Below are 10033 nucleotides of genomic sequence, written 5' to 3' on the forward strand. Positions count from 1 at the left end.
TTGATATCACGATTATTAAAAACGATTATCCATTTACTTTGAAAACATCAATTTATTGGAGAATTTTTTTTTAACAGTATGTTTTTAACAGTTGATTACCCTGAACTTTAAGTATAATTCAACTGAAAAACCAATAAAAAAAAAATGTAATTTGAAAAAAAAAAAAAAAGTAATAATAATAATAAAAGAATTATCGTTTTATTTCGATTACGTTGTTTTCGTAATCGTTGCAAGCCATAATCGTAATTGCGATTAAAATACGATTAATTGAGCAGCCCTAGCACAAAGTCACAAATAAAAATATAAATATAAAAGTGCAGTGACTGACAAAAAGGCTCGCCTTAGGCCCCGGCTCCACGAGGACAAATACGGCAAAACGCATCGGAGTAACGCAAATGCAACCGCAAAAAACCTTCCGTCCCCACGCAATATACACCGGATTGTGTCAAGCTCCACGAGACGGCTCCGTTTACATCCAAACGCTGGAAAAGCTGCAGTACATATGCCGAACCTGTACGTGGCGCTGTAACTTCCTCCACAAAAGCAGCAACTTCCTCCACAAAAGCAGCGAAGAAGAATGGTTGTCATGGCTGCACTTCTGTGTATTCTCCACGGTGGGGGCCGACAGAACCGGGCAGAGTTTTTCGCCGGTCAGCGTGTGTTAAAGTTGAAATCTTCCGGACAAAATTATAAAAGTGCCGGTCAAAGGTCTTCATTGTTATTTATTGAGCTTTAAAACAAATGAATAACGACGATATAATGATATATAATCATCAAATACACGGAGCCTGTCTCTTTTTCCTCTCTTCTGACAGCGTCAGTGTCTGTCTCATGCAGCAGCTGATCCTGTAATGAGTGACCCGACAGTAAAAATAAACATATTTATAACTAGTTTAGGTAGTTTGAGAGGTAATTAAAATAGCTAAGGGTGATGATCTGACTTGAAGTGTGTGTTTTGCTCCCGCTGCATCACAGCGGCAGGAGCTGCGTGTCTCCGTCCTGTCAGATTAGACTTCACTCGCGTTTATGTCCATATCGAGATAAAGATAAATAATCTGAATTCAAGGAGGAGCTCCTGTAGATGTTGCACAAAGAACTGTAGCATGGTCAGTAGCGACTGGAGCACGATAGCAACCCTGCGGGGGAGAGGCGGGGCTATGAAAACGAATGACCGTATAGGCGACTCCACGGCCCCGTTGGACCCCCCAGAGCGCTCCGTTCCCAGATCTATCCACCTTTGGATAGATTGTCGTTTGCGGGGTCTGTTTCTACGTTTCCCTTACGGCGTCGTCGAGCTTAGAGGGCTATACGCATGAGAAATATGCGGATTCAACCCGTTTTCGTCCTCGTGGAGCCGGGGCCTCAAGCTCTTGTAGGCTGATGATATCAGATTCAGAAATCCTTTATTTGTCCCGCAACAGGGACATTTACATTAATTATACATTTATTTACATAAAGTGAGGAGAATAGACTTGCATATTAAACAAACAAGAACAATTACTAAGTATGCACATGTAAATAATATATTATTATATTATATAAAATAACACAGTAAGTACAAAACTAAAACAAAATAGCAAATAAGTACACCATGGTAAAAAATAAACAGTTTATTTATTTTTAAGAATAAAGTGACAATATTGAATTAAAGAGGTAGCTGGTACTGTATGCCAATTGTAAATAAACTTAGAGAAAAAAAAAAAGTGAAACTGCAGTAGGGTATATTGCACTTTATGTATATTGCGCAAATGTTTATATTAACAGACAGAGTTATTGTACCGGGGTATATCAGTCTATGTGTGTGGGGGGACTAGGGGCCGTGGTGGTTGTACAGTCTGACCGCTGCAGGAAGGAAGGACCTGCGGTATCTCTCCGTGAGACACCGCGGGTGCAGCAGCCTGTCACTGAAGGAGCTGCACAGTGCGGACAGGGTGTCCTGGAGGGGGGACACACATTGTCCAGCAGGGAGGACAGCTTGGCTCCCACTGTCCTGTCCCTCACCATCTCCACAGTGTCCAGAGGACTCCCCAGGACAGAGTTGGCCTTCCTTACCAGTCTGCTGAGTCTCTTCCTGTCAGCAGCCGAGATGCTGCTGCCCCAGCAGGCCACACCATAGAAGATGGCTGATGAAGAAGAAATAAGAAGAAGGTCTGTAGGAGGGCCCCCTGCACCCCAAAAGACCTCAGTCTCCTCAGCAAATAAAGTCTGCTCTGTCCCTTAAACAGAGCAGCAGAGGGATCAGATCAGTCCAGTTTATTGCTCAGATGAACACCCAGATACTTGTAAGATTTTAAATTCTCAATGTCCATTCCCTGGATGTTCACATCTCAAGTCCACCACCAGCTTCTTGGTCTTCCCTGCGTTGAGCTGGAGGTGGTTCCTCTGGCACCAGAGGGTGATGTTCTTAGTCAGTTCTCTGTACTCCCTGTCGTCCTCATTAAAGATGAGGCCGACGATGGCAGAGTGGACAGAGAATCTACAGTTTGGCAAGTAGTGTTTGTATTTACTCGTTATAAGCACTTCAGTTGGTTTTTGCATCAGCACATGATCTGGTCGCCTTTTTTTGGTAAAGCATAATATCAATGCTCAAACATTCTCGCACGTCCGCAGACTACTCTGGTGTTGTGGTTCACCGCAGTATGGCTGCTCTGTATTCCTTTCAAGACAAATTGACCCTGCTTTGGAATTACTGCAGCAAGTGCATTATGTGTCACTACAAGCATGTCATTCTACCTAAAGGCTATGCAGCATCCGCACTACACTGGATGCAGCAGTCCGCCGGCCATACTGGGATGATTGGATTGAAGCAGTGATTCCAGCCAGGACAGCTTAGGCAGCGTCATGCCGCAACTAGCATCGATCACGGATGGAGTCTTGACAGATGCTGAAAAAGGCAAATGCTCAAATGGTTTGCCTCCCCCCCCCCCCCCCCCCCCTCCATGTTAAGACAATGGTGTTAAACACTGCTCTCACTATTGCTTTTATTGTGGTAAATATTTTTGTCCTTTTTTAGAATCCAAAGCTTTTTTGCCACAGTTGAGGGACTTACTGCAAAAGGGCCCCTTTTTTAATTATTATGTTTGTAGGGGAATTCCTAATTTGACACCGAAGAGTGTAGTGGCGGATTATGCATAATAGAATGTTCAAAGGCCACTTAGCGTACGAGGCGAATTCGAGTATTGACTCGCGTAAACTTTAGGAAATCTAGATACCTTGCATCGTTACATTCAATGCTGTTATCCTGGTGGCACCTTTTTAAGTTGGAAAGTGATCTGGTGCCCCCGTATTGTATTTACCCTCCCTCAGAGAGCCTGTGCACGTCTCTGCTGCTCTAACTGGTGCTGTGTTCCTCTTTTTGACATCTGGACATTTCCAGGAACACCACATGGGTCTCTTGGAAGTCCTCTACACCTGCCCTCTCTTCTCTGTCTGTGGGTAATTGCTGCTCCTCTGTGTGATGTATGTCGTGTTACTGTACGTGTCTGCAGCGCGGCTGCATGCAGAATTCATTACTCGGCTCCCCTGGTCATACGCAGCGAGAGAGAAACTGCTCTCGCTGTCACTGGTCAACCAGGAAAATCCATGAATCTGTAATTATCCTGTCATCTGTCTGTCTCGCTGCCATTTCTGTCCTTGGTCTGTATTTATTCTTTCTTCACCTGTCTGTGTCTCAGTTTAGTCTGTCATTCACTCAGCCTTCTATCCTCCTACTCTTTATTTGGAAAGGCTTTTTTTAACTACCATCCTCTTCCTTCCTTCGCTGCTGTTCCTGTTCTCCACATCTGAAAATAACACGCATATTTAAAATCATTGCAACAACAGATGACTGATGCTAACTCAGGTGAATTTGGAGTAAACTTCCCACCCATACTTTCTTTCCCCCTCCTCTCACTCCCTATCCTTCCCACCTGTCCCGCTTCTCTTCCTAATTACATCCCCTCTCGTCTTTCTCCTCAGGGTGCGTTTTGTCTCTCGCTGAGCTGTGACTTAGTGTGTTAATTACTTCACAACCTACATGGAAAGGTGCCGAGGCATGCAAACAATTCTCAATAAGATTCCCGAAGAGAGAAACAAACCAAGGCTGAGCATATATCATACTGATATATTTTCCTATTACCCACCTGTGGCAGGCTCTGTGTGAGTGTGTGCAGCAAAGTGGGGGCGAGTCCTTCAAGGGCAAAGAGAAGACTCTCGAGCATTATGAACACGGGAGCATCCACGCTCTCAAGGCCCTGCAAGCGCTATCTTTAATTTATCGCTATGTTTTATTAACCAGCAACTCAATTCAGGCCACCGAGCCACAAACAAGGCTCTGTGTGGACTAGTGTGCCGCGTCCGGTCTACTTTGTAGGTCACTTTGTAGGGCTGCCACTAGGGCTGGGCTTTATGGCCTGTAAATAATATCTCAAAATGTTTTGACGATGTATACGATATTGTTCATCACGATATTTTGAAATCCCTTTCCATAACCATCACATCAATATTGTCATCCTATTAGTAACTAATAATATTAATATTATTTTGTATATTGATTAATGGCTTCTATTGGAACAGTTTTTAACTTGCGTGCAAATAGTTTTTATATTAAAGGTCCCATGTCATGGCCATTTCTACTGATCAGAATTCCGTTGTTGAGGTCTACTAGAATAGATTTAAATTGTGCAATTTTCCAAAATCACATTGGTTTCTCATACAGCATCTCTGTATAGCATGTGTATTCACTCTCTGTCCTAAACGGCTTGTTGGAGCTCCTGCCCCCCCCCTCCCTGTGAGCCCAGTGTGCTCTGATTGGTCAGCTCGCCCACTCTGTTCTGATGAGTCCACCACCGTTACAGCGGAACATCAGTGATTATGTGTTACAATGGCGTTAGCAACCAGAAAATGACACCAGCAAGTACAAACAGATGAGAATGATGCGTGGGGTCTGGGTGCCGTGTTGGCGGGACGTTGTGGGGCTCGCTGCAGGAGAGGACAGTGTGAGCTGGCTTGCTGGTGTTGTTTCCTGGTTGCTGCGTGGGGTCTGCGGGACGGCGGGACACAGCGAGGCCCGGCCCGAGCTTGTGGGTCTGTGTGTGTGTTGAGACAGCTCGCCGTGTCCCGCTATCTCAGGCTGAGTCCAGGCTGAGAAATCCGCGGAACTGCAGCTGAGAAAAATAAGGCTGGCTGAGTGTGAGTGTGTGAGGAGCTCCGCGGATTGGTCCATTTGGATCGTCGTTACGTCACTTGGTTCCCGGAAGAAAAAAATGGAGAAATAAAATCTCCAACGAGGCGTTCTGGGGCAGCATAGACAGGTCTTTTCTGTGTTAGAGTTTTACTCGCTACAGGGTGTACTTTGAGGGTTGTGACTTTGCAGACCGTTTACATGCAGAAAAAGCTACATAACACACAAGGGGACGGGTAATAACCGGAAAAGCATGACATGGGACCTTTAAGACATCAAGGTGCTGTCAGAGAGCTGAACTAAAGCAGGCCGTATGATTGTGAAGATGACTCAACAAAGTGAAGTAAATGCCTCTCGACTGGTGGCTGGTGTCTTGCTCTCAGTTTAGTGAGCGCTCGATTTAATATGCAGCAGTGTTATCTTTGTACGCATATTTGCCCAATTCAACTCCTGCTGTAAATAGGCGGGCAATTGTTTGTGACATATACGTGTGAGGAGCAAAACGCCAAGTCAAAAGCCGGAAGCTTGAAAATAAATGACGAGACGATTTGTACTGTATTTGGAATATAGTCATTTCATGTATCTTACGTAGAACAAATGTAATCACATTTGAGTGTCATAAAAATGGTCATCCCTGTTTCTTAAAGGTGATGTCTTTTTAAATGTCTTATTTTGTCATTACAATATCCAAAGATAAGGTCTTTAATGTGATATAAAACAAAGTGAAAGCATATTTGAAAGGCTAAAAACAGCATTTTCTCATACTTTAAAAAAAGGTCTCTCATACATTTAAAAAATCCCTAATTGATTATTAAAACAGTAAGAGATATTTTTTGTAAAGCAACTAATCAATTAGTCAACTAATTATTGCAGCTCTATCAGTATGCAGAGCGGCGGTCCTGCTGATTCATTGTTTTATTTTTTTTTACCAGGATAGAGTTGAGGTCAGGGTATCACCATGTTTTGTGGTGAGAAAATATATCGTAACTCCTCTCTCAGGGCATCCTATTATCAGATGTCATAGTGTGTATGACATACTGCCCCTCTGACCCTGAACACACAGTCTCTGTCTCATTAATTCATGGCCTTCAACTCAGGATTGAATTACAGCTGCTGTTAGTGCAGGATTCACTTTGACAATATCCTTTGCTGTTGACACACACTCTAAGATCAGCTTCATTTCACAGGCATATAACATAGAATTCAGGATATCCTATCAGTGTTTGCTATTCCACACTTTGCTTTCTGGTATTCATAATTCATTGCGACCGCTGAAAAGTGTCAGATCTATCTGTATATACTTTTTTTTCTGGATTCCTTTTCATCCCTCCATCACTTGCTTCCTTTCCTCAGTTGCATGGGGACAAGTGTCAAGCGTAAATAGTGATATTGAATTACTGATGTCCTCTCCGGTATATTCCCACAGACGCGTCATTAAAATCCAATGCGCATGGCATCGGCGGTGAGATCAAAGGCAGCAGGATTGGGGATGCAGGCCCTTTAAGAGCGGCAGAGTGGGGAGGGCTCTTCATCCATAAAACATGAGTTTATTCAGTGGCCGCGCTGAGACATGGTTAGGAGCGCCTCTGCACTCCAGCGTGCTCTCACTACAGGCAGAGCATCCCCGTCCGAAAACAAGCGCTTCACACAGACGCTGAGGCATGGACGCGCAGAGAAGAAAAGGATAAAACCGGAGCGTGGGGAACGGCAGAAGAAGAAGCAACAGCAGAAGAGTGAATAAGGAAGAAAGAAGAGCTTCTGAACAAGATCAGAGAGAAAGTGACGGCGCGGTAGAGGACAGTACACAGGTGCATCCAGGCGGAGAATGGGCAATTCCTCCTTCCCAGGCATGTCCCCTCTCTCTCCGTCCATTCTGTAGTTGCAGGTATTTCTAACTTGAGTGCCCTTCTCTGACGCGCTGGGGGTGCTGGGAAACTACTGCTGGGTGCCTCCGCTTTCTTCTTCAGTGTGATGCTGTGTGTGTTTGCTGCACATCTGTCTTTGCCTGCATGATTCTCAAACATGCATCACTTTACAGAGTTAAAGAACATCCGTGGAACTTCCCCCACCCCCCCCAAAGCTGTACTGCACTGTATGAATATATAACATGTGGAAGTTACATTTTTTTTATTTGAGATATAGCCTCTAGGTTATCCTGTTGTAATGCTCAGTTTGAAATGCTACAGCACATTTGAAATGCATTAGAAGTGTGTTTTGCATTTTAGTGCAGATATTGACCAGACTGAGTGTGTGATGGGACCGGGGGGTGTGAGTGTGTTATGGTGTCAGTTGTGTCTGGCAGCCGCGCTTGTTTACTGCCTGTGCGGATGGGAGACGGTTGATGTTCTGGCTCTCTGCGGTTGGCATCTGGGGCAGCATGAAAGGGAGCTATTGAAGGATTTCCAGAAGTGCTGTTGGTCAGAGAGATGGAAAGAGTGAGGCAGACAATGAGGCCAGTTTATAGCCTGTTTACTGGATGCTGCAGCAGTTTGAAATATAGAAGCACTGATAAAGACAGCTGCAACATCAAAAACAAATTTGCATCGGAAACATGGAACTCAAATATTCCTCTTTTTTTGGGTGGAAGATTTTTGGGTGGGGTTGTCCTCCTTTAAAATCTGCAGTTCGTGAATATTTATATAATTATCTTTTTAGATAATTACATTGAGAGCTAAGCATTATTTTTTCTGAAAACTAAATTGTCAACTAATAAACCGGATATAATAATAATGTTTTTAATCCATTCCCCTTTTTAGATGTGATCAATAGATTTAAAACATTTAGAGTCAAATTTAAATTGGAGTTGCATGAAACAATTAACATCATAAATAAATCACAAATTAATCCAAAAAAAATGACCCTAAAGAGAAAAGTATAAAGGAACTATGGCTACTTGATTATGCCAAAAATCCTAATCGTGATATTTTGGTCAATATTGAGGTTTTGATTATTTCATGATGATTCCTCATTGACTTTCGAACCCTTATGCATTTATTGATAAAAAAAGTGTCATTTTAACTTTTTGAATGTTCTAAACATTATATTCAGTTTTTGTTATTGTAACTCATCAGACACTTTCAAACCAAAATGTTTCGAGAGAGCTCAAGTGCTTTTAACCTTCCCTGTTGGCCAAAGGCTCTCTCACACACACACACATCAGTGGGGCTGTAATGTGGTCGCAGCTCACCACAAAGAAGACGCACCTTGCTCTGGACAAGGAAAGCTGGTAGTCGGCTTGACCCAGGGGAGATACCAATATGCCTTCCTACACTGTGACAAGTGTTCAGTTTTAGTCATTTATTCTCGCTCTTAATGCTTTGTGTTGTTACTACTGTTGGTCGTTTAGTTAATACTGAAGTTAGCCCGCTGCAATGGTATGCATTACAGTGGCCACGGCCCTGCCCTGCTCGAGTTGAAGGAAATTAGTCAGCATTGCAGCACTTCCGGTTTGTTCTTCTCAAAGTCAGTTACTTTTTGAATGACCCTTTGGCCTGAAATAAGATATGTAGTAAACACAAGCTGAACATATATTTTCACATTTTGTTTTGTCATAAAAATGTATGAGTAAATACATACCCCAATGGTGAATATCTTAAGCTTCTATTTGTCATTAAAACGTTGTCTGCTAACAAGTGACTAAATTAGACAGAACATTAGCTGCCTTTTAGCATAGCGATGGTGACCTGAAGTCATGCCACCATGATATAGCCTAATGTTGGCTTATAGCTAAACATTAGTTTTATAGCCGCCTTTAGCTTAGTGGTGGTGACAAGAAGTCATGCGATTGTGATATCATTAAAAGATTGACTGGTGTTAGCTTTTTACTACCGGCGATTATTTAGTCTTCCTGCTAAAAAAACTTGTACGAGTTTGAAATGTTTGTTTGCCACAGATACCATAGACTTTTTGTGCAGGGAAAACTTGCAATGCTAACTTACAGGTCGGCCTAAAATATGTAATCTCTGCATCACTATAATGCTTATACAATGAAGAGCAAGGACATTTTACCTGCTACCACATTTGTTTTCGACATCTCAATACAATGGGAAATCAAATATTCCCCTAATGGGAATATGGTTACATTTAATTTGCATCTTGCTACCATATACGACGATGAATATATTTTATTCAGAAGCAAAGAAGTGTGAGGATACTGCAAATACTTTCACAATGCCTGGTTGATACACCAACCTTCTAGATTTTTCAAAGATCACCTGGTATTTATCTTCTCTCAGGAGAGAGGCACAGACTTGCTGCAGACTTAACTGACAGTAGGCTGCCAGAGTGCAAAATGGAGGTGGACTATCTTTAATCGGTATTGATTTAAATGATACTCATCTTCACCCTCCGACACGCTGCACAAATCTTTGTCAGAGAAGGAAAAATACTCTGGTGTCTTGAACACGTTGGGGAAGAAATACCAGCTATCTCAAAATTCGACGTTGTTTGATATGAGGCTTGTCACATCCTGCATGCCGTCTCCCCCGGAAATTGCTGAGAGGATTAAATCTGAACGGAGCGTTTTGAAACACAGAATATAGAGTCACCCTTGAACATCTCAAACTTATCTTCTTTGTGCCGCATGACTATGTGAGTCATCTCACCTCTATGAGATGACAAAGCCCTCCCCGGCTCCCCAGGGGGTGTCAGAGAGGCGGGTGGTGGTGGTGTTCGTGCAACAGATCAAGCATGTTGGAATCACAACTGGGGAGAAGAAGAGAAAAGAAGAGGCAGGGTGGAGGATCTTTTAGAGCAGCAGCCAAACGGCAGTTTTCCCATGTCAGCCTAATCAAACTTGTTGACACATGGAAGGATATGGAAGGGAGACAGAGAGAAAGAGATGGAGGGCAGAGAGGAGGAGATGAAGGGCAG

Source organism: Trematomus bernacchii, unplaced genomic scaffold (genome assembly GCF_902827165.1).
Source record: "Trematomus bernacchii unplaced genomic scaffold, fTreBer1.1, whole genome shotgun sequence".
NCBI lineage: Eukaryota > Metazoa > Chordata > Actinopteri > Perciformes > Nototheniidae > Trematomus > Trematomus bernacchii.